The sequence below is a fragment of the Megachile rotundata genome, chromosome 4 (genome assembly GCF_050947335.1).
Source record: "Megachile rotundata isolate GNS110a chromosome 4, iyMegRotu1, whole genome shotgun sequence".
NCBI classification, from domain to species: Eukaryota; Metazoa; Arthropoda; class Insecta; order Hymenoptera; family Megachilidae; genus Megachile; species Megachile rotundata.
The window spans coordinates 12,219,434-12,240,514 of NC_134986.1; the positions used below are offsets into that span (position 1 = coordinate 12,219,434).

At 40.1% G+C, this 21,081-nt stretch overlaps 1 protein-coding gene and 1 long non-coding RNA gene across 9 annotated transcripts in view; both read right to left on the reverse strand.

The window, feature by feature from the left end:
* The window catches only part of Hr4 (nuclear hormone receptor 4), a 213,062-nt gene extending 199,452 nt beyond the window's left edge, over positions 1 to 13,610 (reverse strand). For 2 of the 8 annotated variants that reach the window (XM_076531312.1, XM_076531311.1), the window contains exon 1: positions 7,493 to 7,610. The gene's annotated coding sequence lies outside the window, so the exon portion shown is untranslated. Of the gene's footprint in view, positions 1 to 7,492 lie in introns of all 8 variants that reach the window. The other 6 variants (XM_076531306.1, XM_076531304.1, XM_076531305.1 and 3 more) reach the window with 6 other exon arrangements.
* A 4,703-nt stretch (positions 13,611 to 18,313) lies between these two features.
* On the reverse strand, positions 18,314 to 20,515 carry LOC143264388 (uncharacterized). Its single transcript, XR_013038107.1, has 2 exons — positions 20,378 to 20,515; positions 18,314 to 20,243 (listed from the first exon to the last, which is right to left on the reverse strand). It is a non-coding gene; the product is annotated as an uncharacterized LOC143264388 (long non-coding RNA).
* Positions 20,516 to 21,081: the final 566 nt, after the last annotated feature.

Sequence of the window (21,081 nt, forward strand, 5' to 3'; positions counted from 1 at the left end):
GGATAACTTTTGGTGGTATAAAATACCGTTATGAGGAAAACTGTGAGAATTGATTGTATGAGGAAAACTTGTGTTTGAAGCTTGAAAAATGTATCAAAGTAATTCGTAAGTAGGAGGAACCACAATCTTTCAGTTATGAAATCTCTCCCTATTTCTCGTCGCAGGAACACGCGAACTAAAGACGCCCGACGAACCAACTTCCGGAACACCTTGCACACACTGGCGGCCCGAACATCCGCGACAAACACAATGAGATTGTAAATCAAGTCGACCAGGGCAGCTATTGAACGTAGGAAGTATCGTTGACGCGCGTATGAATCATTACGAAAGCGGGCGAGTACGTTTCTACGGGTTTGAAGAAGAGAAATGACGGAAAAATTGAAAAATGTCACTCGTAGAAGAGCGCAATTAGAACAGTAACGAATGGGAGATACTCCTTTCATTGATGGAATGACAGGAAACTTAAATAAAGAAATATTTAAGTTTGATAGGAGATAAAGAAAATTAGCAATTAAAATAAAGAAATCCTCAGTGAACATTTATTCGTACAAGTTGTATTTAATATTTATTCTATTACTAATATAAAGTTAGTTATGTATTAAATTTTGTGATATTTAATGATTAGAACCTGGATGAACGTTTTAGAAATTATTTTTAGGCAAATATTATTTTGGGCTTGTGTTTGAATTTGTCAAAGTTAAATGAAGATAAAATAAAATGTTTAGAGTCACATTTAAATAAAGTGTCGCACCTTAAATCTTGTTCAAACAATTAATTACTATTTTTTATTTTAGTTGTTAGTTTTGTATTTATTCTATAAATGAAAGTGATATTTGTACATTAGAAACACAGACAAAATATATTAAGTCACATTTATAATAATATGATCAAAGGGTTATATTCAAGGTTTAATACATTCAACATTAGGATTTTGAGAATTATATTTTTACTTCAGTACACAATAATAAAATAAATGTACAATAACTAAGAGTCCAATTTTTCTTTGAGAACCATAGTCAACGTTGAAGTTAATTATCGTCGAAGAATAAGAAACAGTAACCAGCTAAAACTGAAAAAACTTGATACTTTCTATCTACAACGTAACAAATCGTATCGGTAAATAGTCTTACAATTAGAAAGGATACATTTACTGTTCCATAATAGGCGTGACCATAGCTTCCGGATCGATAGAGGAAGAGGAAGTTGTATCGTTTAGATTCTGACAAATTGGGAATGTCGAAGAGGGTAGCGATCTCCGATAATTGTAGACACAATTATAAATGTATTAATTTGATTAGTCCTCGTTCACAGTAGTTTATCAATACAAAATATATCGAATAATACTATCTAAATTCTCAGATCCTTAGTTACACTTAAGTACTATATAAAATACAAGATCAACCCTTCAAACTTCAATTTTTTTATTTTAACTATAAACACTTTTGATCATTTTTCTTTGTTCTTTTTTAAGTAATGAAAAGAAATTTCTTTTTTACAAATTCAATTGCCTAAACCTCTGAATCCCAAGTTACAGTACATAACCATAGAATTAACCCCTTCGAGTTTCAATTTTTTAGTTCATCTTCAAATAAGTTTAATTATTTTTATATTAACCTTTTTTAGAAACTTGTATTCAATTACCTAAATCTCCAAATCTCAAGTTATAATTAAATTCTCTACATGACCATAGAACCAACCCCCTCAAACTTCAATCTTTCACTACATTTACAAATATTTTTGATTATTTTTATATTAACCTTTTCTAAATACTCATAATCAATTACTTAAATCTCTAAATCTCAAGTTACAATTGAATACTCTACATGACCATAGGACCAGCCCCTTCAAACTTCATCTTCAATCATTGTTATGCTCTCCTGTTCTAAATACTCTCATTGAATTACCTAAATCCCCAAATCCCAAATTACTCTACAAACCTCAAAAACTAACCCCTTCAATCAACCAACCCCTAAACAATCTTCCTTCACCTACAAACGTCTTCTATCATTTTTCCACTCTTTTTGCCTAAGTACTCCCCTTCAATTCACCCATAAACCTTAACTTCCATCCACCACTTCCTCCCTCTACTCTTCCCCATATTCATCCATCCTCGAATACTAAAATCTAGCATAAACAATTGTAAATCTTTCGGTCTCAAGTTCGAGAGCAATTCAAACTGTCCAGTTGTTTCTTTCGACAGCCTCGAAGTTACTGTTATTAGAACGATATCGTTGCGTGGAAGTAACGGTCTTGAAGGGAAAATTATGGTAAGATATACGGGATGCGTTCGCGGCGCGTTTTGTGTGTTCGGATACGCGGTGTGAGACCGGAAGCGAGATAAATGGGCCGCTCTGTTACGCTCGCGAGCGAACGTTTCAACGTGGTGCGAACACTTTCCAATGTTAACCGATAGCAAGAAATGGAATGGCTTGTTTGAATCATCCGTTGTAACTGTGTATCGTTCTTGTTCAAACGCGGAATACTAATGGCCTGTAAACATTACGGCACGCGATAGCGGTAACGAACATTTTGGAATACCTCGTACTGGCTTTTTGCAAGTTTCTTGGTAACAGACTGAGCAAACGGACTGATCGAATTTCTTCGACTTTATATTTGGCTTGGTGAGGCTGTAAATTCAGATTGAATTCGAGTTTAGTTCTGGGCAATTTAGGATTCTTGTAAGTAGTCGAAGGTAGAGGAAAGTGAGGAAAGTTTCTAGAATTTCAATTTCAAATTTTCATATTTTCATATTTATGTTTTGGGTCTTTGAATTCAATTCTTGAATTTTAAAGTTTCCAAATTACTGAACCTTCAAATTCCAAATTTTCTAAATTACAAACTCCCCAAATTCCAAGCTTCTCAAATTCCAAATTCCCCAAATTCCATGTTTCTCAAATTATAAATTCCCCAAATTCCAAGTTCCACAGATTCCAAACACCCCAATTTTCAAACCTCTCAAATTCCAAATTTTCTAAATTACAAACTCCCCAAATTCCAAATTTCCCAAATTCCAAGCTTCTCAAATTCCAAATTCCCCAAATTCCAAATTCCCCAAATTCCAAATGTCCAAATCACAAACTCCCCAAATTCCAGATCTTCCAAATTATAAATTCCCCAAATTCTTAGATTCCTAAGCCTCTACATCCCTAAATATCTAAATCCCAAATCTCTAAATCCCCAAATCCCTAGGTCTGTAAATTCCTAGTTCCCTGAATCCCTAGACCAATAAATCCCCATCCTCCCATCTCCCTAAATTTCTAAACCCCTCAACCCCCAAATTCTCAAATTCCCAAAGTCTCTACTCCTCTTTCCAAATCTGAAACCCCCCAAGTATCTTCACACTTAAAAACCTCCAACTTCTCAAACCCCCAAATACCTAAAAATCCCCAGATCCCTAAATTCCTAATTTTCCAAATACCAACCATCCCAAAATTATCAAACTTCCACCTTTTAAAGAATTAAAATGAAGCCATCATTATAGAACCCATTAACTATGTCGTGGTCAATTACTCGACGGTTGACCTATCCACTTTTCCTATATTCGTCATGGCATAATCGCAACACCTATTTCCAACCCCTTCGCGTGTCGGCCGTTAAAAAGAGTAGCCGCGAGGACGAAACGCGAACGAAAGAGAAGGAAAGAAAGGAAGAGAGAAAGACAGCAGGTACTGGAGCCACGTGCGCCGAGATTGGCACGATCCTAACCTACCCCATTCGTTAACCTGACCCGTGTCGCGATTCCTCCGCAGGTCGATTCCCATCGAGCGCGGATTAACCTACATACGCGGGGGCATTTCTGCGGGGTCGACACACCATCACGGGTAGCTGCTCGTCGATACAAAATTAACCAACCCTCACCCTTCGATCGGTAACGAGCATATCAGTCGATACGCAACCTCCTCCCTTTTTTTTCATTCCTCTTCTTCTCACCCTCCAAAGTGATCCTCTCGCGCGGATAATCGAACAGTGCGATGAACATTTTTAACGACGGGGACATTTTCAATGGACTTTGAATCCCCGTGTCGCAATTGGAACACGGGGGTGAAGCCTTTCTGATCGCTGGAACGTGAGAATTTTGTATCGTTTTGCCGATGGAAATTTTCCAGAGAAATTTATGATAAAGTGGGTTAGTAATTTATTTCGAGTTCGAACGATAAATACGGCACTTGCAGAATTGAAATTTCAGTTTGAATATTTTGTAATATTTTGTCGAATCTAAACGTATGTAATAAATGTTTGTGAAAATTAATTAACAGCAGGTGATTGCTAACAGCAATTTTTTAACAGAAACAAATTGTTCTTTGCAGTAATTAATTATCGACATAAATTTGTAATTAAATAATGTATCGTATGGTTTCTACTGCAAATTTCGTGCCTACCAATTATCACCTAAAACTTTTGCCATTAAAGAAATTCGAAGAAAATTCTCTGAGTAAAAGTTGAGATGATTACTATATCGTACACAGTTGATTATTAAATTACATACAAATTACTTGTTCATTAAATTATACACTTGATTACTAAATTATGCACAATATTCGATCATTGCCGAGCTGAGGCAATTTACCCCTAGCAGAAAGTGATTGCGAAGTGGTCAAAAGATCCTTCGTTAAGGTACATATTTCAAATATATCACGCCATCGTTGTCCCGGGGTTAATAGAAATTCTTGCACCTCAACAGCTCGAGAAATTCTCTCGAAAATGAATAACGCTGACGAGCGTTCCAATTCTTCAAACCCGACGCGTTTTCGAGACGAAACGAGTCGCATTGAAATGTAACCAGATGAACGTCGGCGACGTTTTATTCAAGAATCTCGGCCAAGCACATATTTTACCTTCCAATCCGGTCAAGTCCACTCGCTTTTGTACTCCGCGCATCGGATTTCGACGAAATCGGTTGAATTCGAAACGGAATTACGTTTTGCCCTTTGGTGCCCGACGTTTCGTCCTACATTCTTCAATTTCAACCACACCTATCTACACTGATATTACAATTACCTATCTACCTGAATATATTGTGGCAGATATAATAAGAATGTGTATATGAGGTGGCTATAAGGGGTTGGAAGATATGCGCATATGTGGAGTACACATATGAAGATCACATATGTGTATTCAAGAGCAGCATGTAATAGAAATATATTACTTTATTATAGATTATTCTAGGAAATATTATAAGAAGAAATACATGTATGTATAGTACATACATGGCTACAAGGGGTTCATAAATATATGCATACATGGAGTACACATATGAAGTTCACATATGTATACTCAAGAGAAGCTTGTAATAGAAATGTATTACCTTATCATAGATTATTATAGCAAATATTATAAGAAGAAATATATGTATGTATAGTACATACATGGCTACAAGGGGTTCATAAATATATGCATACATGGAGTACACATATGAAGTTCACATATGTATACTCAAGAGAAGCTTGTAATAGAAATGTATTACCTTATCATAGATTATTATAGCAAATATTATAAGAAGAATTACGTATGTATATGATCCATAGATGGCTATAAGGTTTTGAAGAATATATGCATATGTGGAGTACACATATGAAGTTCAGATACGTGTACTCAAGAGCAGCTTGTAATAGAAATATATTACCTTATCATAGATTATTACAGCAAATATTATAAGAAGAATTACGTGTGTATATGATTCATAGATGACTATAAGGTTTTGAAAAATATGTGCATATGTGGAGTACACATATGAAGTTCAGATATGTGTACTCAAGAGAAGCTTGTAATAGAAATGTATTACCTTATCATAGATTATTATAGCAAATATTTTAAGAAGAAGTACGTGTGTATATGATTCATAGATGGCTATAAGGTTTTGAAAACTATGTATATGTATATGTGGAGTACATATGTGAACTATATGTACTCAACAGCAGGAACAAACACATAGTTTATCATGTTTCATCTAAATAAATTAATCCTTACAAATGTTATTACATATGCAAATCACAATAAAGATTTTTTAAGTATACCAGCACGGTATAATGAAAGAATAAGTTTATGAAACAGTCCTAACATAAATATAACCGGTTAAGGGATAAGTAAATCGATGCAATTGTAACGAAGGAAGTTTTCATTTAACGAAGAGTAGAAAAAGTTTCTCTTAATTTCTCAGGACAGGTTGTTAATTACGAAAAATGTTAGGCAAGAGCAAGGAAACGAGCGGCTTCGAGGAGTTTACTGAGCCGCGGACAATGATTTCGCGGCGCGAATTCCCTTTTTAACGGGAAGGGAAACGCTTCCTCCTCGAGCACGCGAAAACGAGTCGCGGAAAGAGACAGTGAAGAAGTGAAACTCGATCCAGCGTCACAAACCTAGAGCTCGTTTCTATCCGCTTCCTTTCCTTTCTACCACGAGAGTAGAAGTTCCATTCTTGCGTTCTTTTCTTGCGACTCGCAACGGTATAGCAGAATCACTCTTTCCCTCGAAAGGGAAACGAAATCCTTTCAGATCGTGATCTTAATTGCTCCTCACGGGGGTTATCGAACGGATCTCGAAATTGCCGTGGAAATTAATTCACGCTGTACATGATTATATAAGCCTCTGATCTACGAATTCATATTCTGTGCATTATTTCCGTATAAAAATTCGATAGAAGATATCGCAGGCGGAAAGTAATAAAAATAAGTGCCAGCTTTTAGAAATAAATTTACGAAATTTATGCAATAATCAGTACGGATAAAAATTTGTGGACTACTTTTAGATTTCATGAGCAACTTTGCATACTTGATAACTTTGGACATCTACAATTAACGAGAATTTAATGAGGGAGTTACGTGTGTGAACTCTTAAGACACGTTGCATTATAATTCAAACTACAGTCAGACAAGGACATTATAAACAATGGTGCCATTTGATGGACACATAAATAAACTAAAACTCAAAGATTGGTAGTTTTCCAACCTTCTCTACTGCGCTATAGAGACATTGTATTATTAAAAAAGTCATTTCTTTCAAGGTTCAATTACAAATTACCCTCAACACCAGTACTGTGCCCTCGGGAAAAGTCCCGGAAGAACTACCAGTGCTAAGTTATCCTACGTCTTGTAACGCAATCAACCCCTCAAATCTTGCAGCGCCATATTTTCCTGCGCCGGACTCAAGGGGCGGGGCAAGAAAATTAACCAATGTCACACTTGCTTACTCTATTTTTTTCCTCTCGAAGGTCATCGTACGACACTAAGCAAGAGCAGTTCGCAGGAATTTGCCTACGTATCAAAAGTAGCGAGGTTCAGAGATAACAAGTTGGCGAGCAGAAACGCTGCACAAGTAACAATTTAGTACCTAGAATTGGACAAGCGACGAAAATGTAAAGTTACATTTCTACAATCGCGTCGTGGACATCGGTTAGATATACTTTTTGCCAGCCAACGAGTGATATCAGTGTAATCGCAAGAGAATCGTTTCTGGATCGAAGGGTGAACATACTGTTGCGGGTAGTTTGACTTACATTTTTGGTTCGTCGATGATCGGCCATCAACGTGAGCGCCAGCTGTCAGCGTAGCCTCAGCTCCCCACCGCGTGTTCCGGAAGTGCGAGCCTGTAACGCGACCGGGCAGAGGCCGGTTTCAGCTGCTTCTCGGCTCGCACCTGCGTGCCATTCTCGCGGATGATCCTCCGGTACCTGTTGTCGAGCGAGCCGAAGGGGATCGCTAGTCGGGAAAATCGTAATGTCGATCACTTTCACTGGCCGTTGCTTCCCTTCCGCGTGACGGACGAGGAGAGGGCGGGAAGGAGGCCGAGGAAACGGGACAAAGACGGGAACGAGACGGAGAGGGAGAGAAAGAGAGAGACGAAGAAAAGAGAGCGAAAGAAAGAGAAAGGGAGAGAAGACGATGACGTCGAGGCGGTAGAACGGTAGCAAATAGGAGAAGGGGGAAACGCGTGGAGTGCCGGTGGATCGTCACAGTTTCACTTTTAAATTCCTCGAGGCGGTCGCTCGCTAGCCGACTCTCCACTTGCTCCGCTCCGCGCCGCTCCGCACCGCTGCGCCGACTAGGTCGCGTGCGTGTTGTGTACGAGGGTTACCGTTACCGTTAACGTGACGTAGACAGCCACGGTAACGTCATAGACCGCTCTCTTGGCTGCGGCTCTTCCTGCCCGTCCTCTAGCTCGACTTCTACCAACCTCCAACTTGATCCTCGTTGTTTTCACCGAAAACCACCTAGTTTCGTTAACCTCTGAAGACTCTTCGATGTTTCGAACCACGCCTAAACATCGCGTACGACGGTCGACGACCGACCTGGAGACTTCATGGTTCTCCGGGTGAACGGTCCGGTCGTGACAACGGAAACAACGGGGTCTCAGTTGCGCGTCAATCTGGTCTGTGCACCGGTACACGAGCAAGCGGAATCACGCCGATTTCGACCACTTTCCGCCGCTGACTCGCCGCGGTCATCACAGTTCAACATCGAGCCGCTCGCCCACCCGACTGTCCTCGTGCGTACGTCCGGCTGGCTGGTTGGCCGACCGGCTCTATCTTCCGGGAAGGGACAGAAGTGTCCGTTGTGGAGCCGCTGGAAGACGCAGTCCGCGAGGATCCCTCTCTAAATTCGCTGTATGGAAGGGAAATCGTGGCACGCGTCCATCTTCGGCTACTCCGACGACCAGCGACGCGAGCGTGAGCCTTCGTTCTTTTTCGGATTTCGACGGGTCAACAGTTCGTGGAAAGTTCAGTTTATAATTCGAATTGAACTTCATCAAACTGATAATTTGCTGAAGCGGTTTTGTTCGTCTTATTGGCTGGTCGATTTTCCTCGTCGCCAGGTTCTCTCTTTAATTTTGAAGTCTGATTCACGCGTGGCTCACGCGCGTACACCGGCTCGTCACGAGGCCCATTTTCGAAGCGGGCACGAGACGAGGACGCCTCACGGTGGCGACGAACCAGCAACGTCGAAGATTTCCGTCGCTCTATCGCGACGATCGATCGATGGATTTGCGTTCGCTGCTGTATCGGAAATGAGACTCTAGCGAGATCTATCGAACCGTTCGAGGATCAAACGATTGTTTTGCCGGATAATTCTGTTTCTTTTTAGGGACTTGCTCGAGCGTCCGGGAGTACTGGTTACGATAAGGTTCAATCGATAATTGACTCGTTATCGAGCACAGCCGGTCTACGGCACAGGACCGCCAACCGTGCACGACAACCTCGAATTATTGCTGGATAACGAGATCAATTCGGTTAATCGCCGTTAGGTGAGCGAGTTTAGAGCCGATTTCAAAGGTCGAGTCGATCGAGCTTCCGACAAATCTCTTGTCACGAAAGATTATTTTCTAGGAAACGATATCGTTCACTCGACACTAAAACCTAACTGTAACCTAATCTAAACTCGAAAGTTCGGATGAATAAACTATATTAATCCAAACTATTCTGCAATTTTAATTAAGAATTCGAGTTTGGATGAAGAAAATTATTTTTAAGAAATAAATTACGATTAATTATCAATTAGAATAAACGATCTATTATGAATTGTTAATTATTGTAATTGCACGTCGATGGAAAATGCAGCGATTTTCGTGAAAGCTTAAAACAAGTGAACGAACTAATTAACAACACGTTGTGTAGTTAGCATTCACACGCTGCGAAATTCTGTTAATTAAAGCGTTTGCCGTGTCGCGAACAATGCGATTATCATCGATCTGATTAGCGCAATTACGGATCGATTAGACTACGCATACTTTACGGGTCAATATGGAAAGTATCAATGACTGTTTTATCGATGACCTTTCATCGATTACAATGATTTATTGCCATACGCTGCGTCATGGAGCGTAAATCCACGGATTAGCTAAGCTTTAGCTAAACTGTGAGAACAATATCTTACAAGATGACCGTACAATACAAATGTGACAATATACAGATTGCGAAATTTTCTTTTAATAATCTGATAATTTTATAGCTGATTTTATAGCTAAGGGAAATATTTCTTAAATATTGAATTCTTTAGTAGTTGGAAAGAAATTGAAGTTTCTAACATTAGGTGAACTTGACTGAACTATTGATTACTTAAAATCAGTGAAGTATATATGGTGAAACACTAATAAAACCTTTCAGCAAACAAACTTGAGAAATTTGTGAAATTCCACCACAATTACCAAAGTCATACAATATCCAAATTGCTCCAAATAAATAAACGAAAAATCTATTTCCTGCCTATCATAAAGTCCTCCAGAAGTGCTCAGAAGTAGAAAGCGGGCCTAATATCCCAAAGAATCGAAGTTGTAACTGCTTGATAACTCTTTAACCTCTTCGTGCAAGATTCCTCAAGTTCCTCCGAAATGGAAACATTGGTATTTTCCTTGGACGCGGTAAAAACGTCGCTCGAGAATGATCAACAAGCCGAAGAGTCACGGCACCGAGTTCAGTTTCGGGTAGTAGACAGGCCGTCTCTATTTTCATTGACACGTTGTTACACCGGCACGAAAGAGGCTCGAGCGTAATGCGGTGCCGCGGTGCCACGACGCGGGTTTTATTTATAAACCGCGTCGGTCAGAAACGGGCTGCGGTGCGTCGTGACGCGCGTGTCGAATATTACGCACGCGTACTGCGGACGCCCGCGTGCACACACGCGGCCGGAAAGGTGGTTACGGGATCGAAAAAGATCCAGCAGAATGATCCCAGCGGCAACGGCCAATCGGGACGTGAAACGCTGTTATTATATCGCCGGCTATTCTAATCCGGAGCGAAGTCGCTTCGAAACGGGAAGAGAATTGCTCGATACCCGATGATACTTCTTAAAATAACGCGCTAAAACGCCGTGGATTATATTTAGAGACCGTTTGGAAGCTTTTCGAGGATTTTCAAGATCGTCGGACACGCTTGTTTCCCTCTTCCAGATTCTAACTCACTTGACAACCGATGGGTCAAGTACTGACAAGGGTATCGACATGATTACTGGCAAGAATTGACTGTCAAGAAATATTAAAGCTTACCGATAACTCAGAAAGTTCCTTCTTTCGAAGTCTATTAAAACGATTTTGGTTTCAGTAGAATTATGAACTTGTAGCAAGGTTAATAGATGTTTAGAAAAATCAGTATATCAGAAGTGGAAGAATATGATTCGCGTGCATAACATTCCTATAGAGGGTTAGAAGAGGTTAGAGAAATCGACGAAGGATGATCGATGTTGATCGAAAGTCATCGGGATGATCAGTTGCCAGGCGTGTAATCTGTTCACGCGCGAGGTGATAAGACGCGTTATCAGTGACGGTTCGATAGATCGACGCAGTCGAATCGCAAAGATGTTTCGCACGGGCAGGTAGTTGTAACGAGTCATGTGCAGCAGATAAATTGTGTTCGAGCATGGAAGACGATCGGCGTATCGATCATCGCGACAGATCCCGTAGGCGAGAATTTGTCAAAGTAGAAACGGTCCTTTCCTGATGGGGAAAGAAGGAATTTGACGGGTCGAAATTGTTCGAGCACGAGGAAGCTGACGGCACCGTCGACGTCACTGGCTCGAGAATCACGGGAAGGGAAAGAGTGCGCGAAACTGGTGGCGCGAACGCGTCGAAAGAAACGGTCGAACAGGCCGCGTGGACGATGGAACACGTGTACTAGGTTGATGAAGGAACAAAGATCGGCTTGGAAAGAAGCTTGGATGAGCGAAGCGTGCGTTGTTGGCCGACGAGAGAGAGAGTGACGCGTGGAACGCGAACGAAAGAGAGAGTGGTTCGAGGGTGAAGGCGAGACGATCGCGATCGGTCTGGGACAACGAAAAACACGAAAGCACGGGGTTCGCAAGGAAACGCAAACACGCGAAAGATCGAAACTGAATTACACGCGTGGACGGGCGACGATATCGCGACGAACGTCATGCGTGTTATATATTATGCATCTATTTATATATGTAATGTGCATGTATGCGTGTGTAATGCATGATGAGTATATCCGGGGAGTCTCTCTCGCTCTCCGGCTGATCGCAACGTGACAGATTTCCCTTCCTGTTCCTTTATCTTTCCTTTCGCTTATTTATTTCGTCCGTTCCCCGTTCTCTATCGGTTATTATCCCGCCTCTCGTGTTTCTCCCCCTTTTTCTCGTTTTACTGCATCACCGCAGGTGATCCACCGGGGCTAAGGTTCCTCTTCGCTGTGCCTCTCGGTCCGGGCCCACTGCCCGCGACGACGGACAACGAACAGGACCACGTATTTTCGTTTAGAAACCTGCCGCGATAACGCGACGTGACGTGTATATTACATCGGCAGAGTACGAAACTATCCAGCAGTAAACGGCACACACTCGATTACGTTAACACTCGCGGTAACTCTACTAGATTACTCCTCCTACGCCTCCGTTTCTTGTTCCCGTTTCAACGTTCGCGCTCTTCCGCTTCGGTCGCGCGGACCGAAAACCGGCCAACGAAACAACAAACGGCGCACACTATTGTGGCCCGGTCGTCGCACTCGCGGCTCTCTTCTTCCTTCTCCGCCACCACCTCCGCCACTTCTGTGTTCTTTTCCGTTCTTCTTCCACCACCACCACCACCACCACCTCTCTCTCGTTTCTTCTTCTCGTACGTCGGCCGTTCGGTAACGAGTAATCCTCGCGGGCCGGCTGTCACCGACGAAACGTCACGAGGTGGTAGCCGCGACGTAACCGGCGATGTTTACGCGAGCGACGACCAGATCGAAAACAACCGACACCGTCACCGACACCTCGATTGTCCCGCGAACAACGTGGACACCGCACTCGTGGCCGATCAGCACTCTGCTCGAGCACGTAGGAGGATGCAGAGGAGACTCCGTAGAAAGCGTTCGGCACGCTCGTCCGCGATAAGCCGACTCTCCGCGCGTGCACGCGTGGAGCCTCGAAGCGCGACAGACGTCTCTCCTCCCTCGTGGAGAAGGGAACGGACGCGCGCGGTCAGAAAAGCCGGGGAAAAAGACACGCGGGGAGTGAGAGAGAGAACGAGAGAGGACAGAGAGAGCAGAGAGCGAGTGACAGAGACGGAAACAGGGACAGAGAGAATAAGAAAGACGTTCGTGGAGAAAAGAAGATGGACAAAGATCCGAATAGAGAGAAAGAGGGAGAGAGAGAGATCGTCGCGGCGACGGGGACGATACGGCACTAACGAGGGAGAGAGAATTCTCTCCGCGCCGAAAATGCTCGATATGATTTTTCGCGCGACCAAAAATCCACGGAGCGTGTTCGGCCACGCGGGGGTTCCCACACGCGCGAAAGAAGAAAACAGAGAACACGCGACGATGTGCAACGCGGAAAACACGCGCTCTCCGCGGCAGTCGGCGCGATCTCTCGCTCGTAACGCAACGTCGTAGGGAAACGCGCGCGCACTCTCTCTCTGTTTCTCGTTGCTTGCGCCCTGCCGGAATCGCGGCGACGAACAGAGGCGAGAGAAGGTATAGGGACACGGAGGAACGGAGCGGCCGAGAGAGAAACAGAAAACGCGGGGCGGAGAGGAACGACGGAGCGAGAGAAACCGAGAGACTCCACGGCCCAGACAAAGACGACGTTACGAGAAAGAGAGAGAGAGAGAAACGAGAGAGTGTACGGGCCTCTTTCTCTCTCTGTCGCGCGCGCACAGCACACACGAGGTTACGAACAAACGCGGAACAGACGAGGAGAGGCCAGGGCAGCGCGCGAGCGACGTAGCTCTCTAGCAGCCGGCAGCCTGCCGCTCGGGTCAATGACCTCTCCGAGCCGTCGTCGAGCTCTCCTCCGCTCGCGTTTTCTCCCTACCAGTCGACCTTCTCCCCACCCGAGTCCCGACGATCCCCTCCATTTTTCGCCGCCCCCCACCAAACGCTCGGTACCCCACCGTCGCGCACCCTCGAGTCAACGCGTCGACGACGTCGCTCGAAAGCGTAACGACGGAGGGGTGACTTTTCGGAAGGGGTGCTTGCACCATGGTGGGGTCACCCCTCCATCGGGAGAGCACACAGGTGGGGAGAGTCGCGAGTGGGGCGAAGGGGTAGCAAATCCGAGTTCTTTCTCCTTCTCGACAACCCCTTCTTTTTCTGTCCGGGGGTGGGGATCGGCAACCTCCACTCGCGGCAACCGCACACCGGGTTCACTGGTACAGTGTACCCTCTCGAACGGTGCAATGCTCTCTCTTCCTGATTCCGCTTCTAACCCTCCCTCCGACGCTTCGCCTCGAGGAGATCGACGCGGATCGCGGCCGACGAAGAAGGGAGAGAGAACACGCCCGAACAAGGAGGAGGGTCAGTGATGACCGATTCTGGCGGTAATGGGATACGAGCCAGGGTCAGATTCGGTGTGCGTGGGTAACAGAGGGTGGGATTCGAGTCGCCCTCACGCTCGCGGAATGGGTGTCACGATCGTCGATGCTTTCGAGTATGCTTTTTCCTGATATAAGCTTCCGTGGCAGACGTTCGTTCGTGTTTATGAATTAACCTCGACGTTTTGTCGGGAATTAATGGTCTATCGATTAGGCCTCTTTTTATTTTTATTTAAAAATTATGACGTTCTTTATTTTATAAGACATATTTGTTTTGTAAATTTTATCTTGTTGATTGTCATAGATTTTTAAAAATATTTTTTAATATAATGTCATAGTTTTTAATGTATCTATTTTCGCTTGAGATGAATGTTTAAAATAGACTATTTTGGTCGTTACAAAAATAAAGGAATAAGTGTAAGGAACTTTTATTATTTATGGCAATGTAAATAATTTGGTGTTCAACTCGAGACCCTGTAACAAAATAGACTATATTATTAATAAAAAAAAGGTAGACAAGTTTCTATTAAATATAGAAAAATATAGAAAATCAGATTTGAGAACCAATTATCCGTACCCTTAATAAGTAATCTTAATCTTGATTGTGCGAGCAAATAGATAGGCGGGGATATTTGATTAAAACGTTTTTAGTAATGTTCTTTGAAACGGTATTAACACTATCGTTTTCTGTTCGACAATTACCTTGTTCTTCGTAATATCTTATCATAGCAAAATGACATAATCAATTTTTATACGAAGTCTTGACCATCGATTAGGTAATGGCCGTGAAACCCTTGAATGTTATCCACGAAAAATTTAAAGCAAGACTTATGATTTCAGTGAATTTGAGAGTTTGAAATTGTAGATTTTATAGTTTAGGAAGTTTAGAACTCCTGGTCGCCATTTCTTTTTGTACAATAATTCGAAATACGTATTTTTCAACGAATTTTATAATATTACACATGTGATGTGTAAGAAAAGTGAAACAGACTGTAATGCAGGTTATTAGTAGAGAGATAATAACTTCAAAAGAATTCATTTAACTTAAAAACTTTGCTGTTTACGGACAGTACAAATATGTTCGAGTGCAGAGGCTTGAAATTATATTGAACTTGAGAATTGAGAACTTGAAACACTTGAAAATTTAGAATTTGTAAATGTAAAAATATGGAAATACAGATATTTGAAACAGACATTTGAAGATGCAGTAATTTGGAAATATATAGATTTGAAAATTAATAAATTTGGAAATGTAGAAATTGGCGATGCAGTAATTTGAAAATAAAGAAATTTGGAAGTGTAGAAATTGGAGAGGTAGTAATTTGGAAATATAGGAATTTGGAAATGTAGAAATTTGAAAATGAAGAAATTTGAAAATGTAGAAATTTGAAAATCTAGAAACTTGAGAATTTGTAAATTAAAAAATGCAAAAGTTTGAAAATGAAGAAACCTGATAATATAAAAATGTAAAAATTGGAAACGTAAGAAGTTTAAAAAATGTCTTGAAACTAATCAAACACAATTACTTCGATTTCACACAGCTTGCAACACCTGTAATTCCCAACCTCCATATCTCACTCACGCGTTGTTCAAACATCCCGCTACTTCACTACATCGCGAGTTATCGAAGGTCAAATTTTCACTGTCGGACCTCCATTAATAGATTAGTCCTCGTTATTTCCTGTTATCGATGTTTCGAACTCTCTCGATAATTTTCGACTCGTGGCACCATAAATGGTCCGTAAGTTTCCTAAGTGTTCTGTATCATTGGATCATAGATCCGAGATTAGATCCACAGAATATGACCGGCAACAAGTGAATGCCCATGTTGTTTATTCCCTCATCGTAGCATAGAACATATCTCAGGAAAATTTCCGCAAAACAATTTATCATCAACATCAATTACTATAATTTAAAAAAAATGTTCTTTAAAGTTCAAGGACTTCAAACAAACTCAAACAAATTAGTCAAATTTGAAGAAAATGTTTTATGTAGTTCGAAGACTTCAAACAAATTCAAAGTAATTACTATAATTTTAAGAAAATGTTCTTTAAAGTTCAAAGACTTCAAACAAATTCAAAGAAATTACTCAAATTTGAAGAAAATGTTTTATGTAATTTGAAGACTTCAAATAAATTCAAAGTAATTACTGTAATTTAAAAAAAATGTTCTTTGAAGTTCAAAGACTTCAAACAAATTCAAAGAAATTACTAAAACTTGAAGAAAATATTCTCTGCAGTTCAAAGACTTTAAACAAGTTCAAAAAAATTACTAAAATTTGAAGAAAATGTTCTCTGCAGTTCAAAGACATCCAACAAATTCAAAATCGTTTAATTAAATTCAAATCACTAAATCATTAAATGATTTAGAATCATTAAATTATTTATTAACATGTATTATATTCAGGGACCACCTGTGTTCTACAAGGTGAATCAAAACGAATATTTAATATGTAGAAATGTAAAACACAAACGTTACAATTAGAGCTCTCAATGAAATCGTATCATATCAGCACTAAATTTTGCATAGTCAAATAATTTATTAAAAAAACAGATGACGTTAAATAATAGTTTCAGTTTCTGAATATCTTTGTCAACAAGGTTAGTCAAACAAGGTTATTCAAACTTATATTCATTTGCAAACTAAAAGTTCTATGTCTAAATTCCTAAAATTTGTTTTACTATCCCCTTTCAAGGGGAGCTTTTATATCAATAACGCTAAAGAAAAATTTACGTAGACACTTTTATGGCACTCCAAACATTAGAGCTTTATTTCAATTACCAAATCCTAGACATTCATTTCGAAATCCGCCATTGGAATACAAGTTAACAATTTTATCATACAGCTTGCATATTCATCAATTCGTGTAGTCATATGGTCGATGTTGTAACAAACTCGTAGAATATTTTTATTACGCAAACGTGTCTCCGAGCAGACTCTAACGGCGTGCTTACATTAACAGAAAACCGAAGGCGATGATAAAACACCGTATCTAAGAACCGCGATAAGAACATGGAAATCCGACTCTGACCTTAAACTTCAAACGCATGAATCTTGAGAAAGAACGCCACTTGTCGCGTTGGCCTATCTCCGTCTGACCATTAGACGATCGACTTAACTAATTAAGCCGAAATAACGAGCCTGTCCGGTTTTTACACTCACGCACAACACGATGAATAAATGAATGTATATGAGATTTTAATTGCCGGCGAGTTTTAATTCTCAGCATTTTTGCGAGCTACGTCCGGTCTCAGATATTTCGTTTCTTTCTACTTGCTGATCTTCACGCACGGAATCGTCGGTGATAAAAATTTCGAGCGTTATTCGCTACAGGAGGGATGAATAATGTTTTGGAGTAATTTTGCGGGGTGGTGTTTTTGGAGTTGCAGTGAAGTTAGGGAAGTCATTTTTATGGTAAGCTGTGTTAGGAGAAAATTTTATTGTTTTGGAAATTTGGGTATTGGGGGGTTGAGGTGGTGGAAATGGGAAAAGTGCAATTTGAAGCTTGGGGGTTTGAGAGTTTGAAAATTAGGATGTTTAGGACATTTAGGAGATTTAGGGAAGTTAGGAAATTTAGGAAATTAGAAATATGGAAATTTAGAGGTTTAGGAAATTAGAGATTTAGAAATTTAGAAGTTGGGAAATTTAGAAATTTGGAAAATTAGGAATTTGGAAATTCGGAAGTTGGAAAATTGGGAAATTGGGAAATTGGGAAATTGGGAAATTGGGAAATTGGGAATTTGGAAAATTGGGGATTTGGAAATTTGGAAATTGGGGAATTTTGGTATTCTGAAATTTGGAAATTTGGAAGTTGGAAAATTGGAAAATTGGAAAATTGGAAAATGGGAAAGTTGGAAAATTGGGAAATGGGAAAGTTGGGAAATTGGAAAATTGGGAACTTGGAAAATTACGAATTTGGAAAATTGGGAATTTGGAAATTTGGAAATTGGGGAATTTTGGTATTCTGAAATTTAGGAATTCGATAATTTAGGAATTTGGAAAATTGGAAAAGTGGAAATTTGGAAAATTGGAAATTGGAAACTGGAAAATTGGAAAATATTTAATTCTCTTAAACTCTTATTTTCAATTTTTATTTCCACACTCATACAATTCATCCAACGCCTTCATTTATCATATTTTTAATTTTCCCCTGAATTCACGAAATTATCAAATCTTATCTGAATTCCTATTTTGCCAGCCAGAGTACTATTATCGAACAACGAACAAACATCTTGCTCTACAAAGTAATGTATCTCTTTTCCATAGCGTAACCTTTGTCAAACGTTTTGACAGATTAATAACCATCACTCTTTATGGCGCCACGTCAACAAGAGTTTGCAGTAGTTAGAACAAACACGAGCACGAAATATCACGAATATGATTACGAAGATAAAAAGAGTCGCGCGAAAAATATGTACACATTTAGATTAGGTAACGCTTGCTCTTTTGAATTCGAATATACGAAATTCTATGTAAGATAACTATGAATAAAGATAGCACGAATTATGGATATGGTTTTATATTGCTTGAAATTTGATTGAATCAAGCTTTGACATTTTTGTGATTTAGTTCCATTTTTCTATAACAATCTTTTATTCAATTTGTGTATTTATAAATGGGGAAACGTGATTTATAGATGTCAGCTAATTGCAATAAACTGAAGTGACATTTTACGGTGGATGTATTTTGGTTATAAAAATTGAAGTCATAAATATACCATTCTGTAATATCAGTAACATCATATTTTTGCTTAAGAATTTCAACGGAGCACTAATGCAGCAATTTCCTATAAACTTCAAGCTTTAAATTGATGTATCGTGAGCGCCATTTTGTGCAACTTTTATGTCATCAAATTCTGTCAAACATTATTGATATCAGTTATAGAGCTTTTGAATTTAATCATATTTTTTCTGCAATTCACAATCGGCCATTTTGCACGAAAAATCTTAGCAAATCATTTATATAGTTACTTTGTGCAAGGTTTAACCTTTAAATTGATGGTCAACCATTTTATAGTATGAATATCGACAAAACCTTCACGTGGTCATTTTGTACAAACCTTAAGCTTTACATCGATGTATTATACTTATTACTTTGTGTTACTTTTATGTCATCAAATTGTGCTATACTTTTCAACAATCAAAGTTGATTATTATTCGCTGTAATTGATGGTCAACCATTTTATATTACGAATATCGACAAAACCTTCACGTGGTCATTTTGTACAAACCTTAAGCTCTACATCGATGTATTATACTTGTCACTTTGTGTTACTTTTATGTCATCAATTTTGTTGGACTTGTTAACAATCACAATTTGCAATGTCTTCGTATACACTTCATATAATGAATATTAATAAAACGTTTACGTAGTTATTTGCATTAAGCTTTAAGCTTCAAATTGATGTCTTATATCTGCCATTTTGTGTTATTTGTGTTATCAAATTATACCAAACCTCAACCACCAAATTTAGCTATTTATTCTAGCATTTATTCTAACTTCATACTATAAATATTAACAAAACATGTATATAGGTGTATATATTCATCAAGCCTTAATCTTCAAATCGATCTCTTATGTCTATCACTTTGTGTTACTTTCGTCATCAAATTATACCACACCTCAACCACCAAAATTACCCATTTCTTCCAACCAACAACTTCATACTAAAAATATTAAAAAAACATGAATATACATATTCATCAAGCTTTAATCTTCAAATCAAAACTCCACTCGATACTCCCCTATCGTCAAACACCAGACCTCCATATTTAAAAATCGTCAAACGTAATCGCCAATACTAGTAAATCTATTAAATCAACGATAATTAAAGCTACTCCAATTTAACACACTTTACCGATCAATCAATCTTTCAAGCATAATCGAAGGATTAAACGTCTGTCAGTAAAGGGGCGAAAGGGGTGAAAGTTGGCGAGACTCGCATCGATGTCTCCCGATCGAAACGACACGTGGCATCGTGAGAGCAACGAGAATGCAGTGTGTGGCTGTAATCAGAAAACCGTGCGTACGGTGGTTCGAGTGTTAACAGCAGTCCTTCATAGGACATTGACTTGAGATATCGTCGACTCGCTGCGACGACGCTATCTCGTTTTGGCCTATCGCACTTGTTTCGCTGTACCTTATCTGTCCGCCTCCGTCTTAAGACACTTTCTCGCAGCCAGCCGCGTGAAATCGTCATCGCCGCGAAAAGTCGCGCGAAAAAATCATGCGGTGACGAGACCCGCAGACCGAGGAAACCTTTACTGCGGATGGTTTCATCTGGAAACGGTAACGTTCCATTTACTGAAATATTTCAGTCATTTCTTTTCTTGGATTTGGGACTGCAGACAATTTTTAGGGTTTTGGAGCTTTAGAGGTGAACTTTGGCAAATTTGGGACTTTTGGTTTGGAGGTGAAATTTGGGGGTTTTAGAGTTTTAGAGGTGAATTTTGGCAAATTTGGGATTTTTGGTTTGGAGTTAAAATTTGAGGGTTTTGGAGCTTTAGAGGTGAATTTTGGCAATTTTGGGACTCTTGGTTTGGAGTTAAAATTTGGGGGTTTTGGAGTTTTAGAGATGAACTTTGGCAAATTTGGGACTCTTGGTTTGGAGGTGAAATTTGGAGGTTTTGGAGTTTTAGAGGTGAACTTTGGCAATTTTGGGATTTTTGGTTTGGAGGTGAAATTTGGGGGTTTGGGACTTTCGGTTTGGGGTTGAAATTTGGGCGTTTTGGTTTGGAGTTGTGGGATATTGGGAGATTTGGTTTGGGGTTGTGGAAATTTGGGATTTTTAGTTTGGAGCTGTGGAAATTTGGGGGTTTTGGTATGGGATGGTGAAAATTTGGG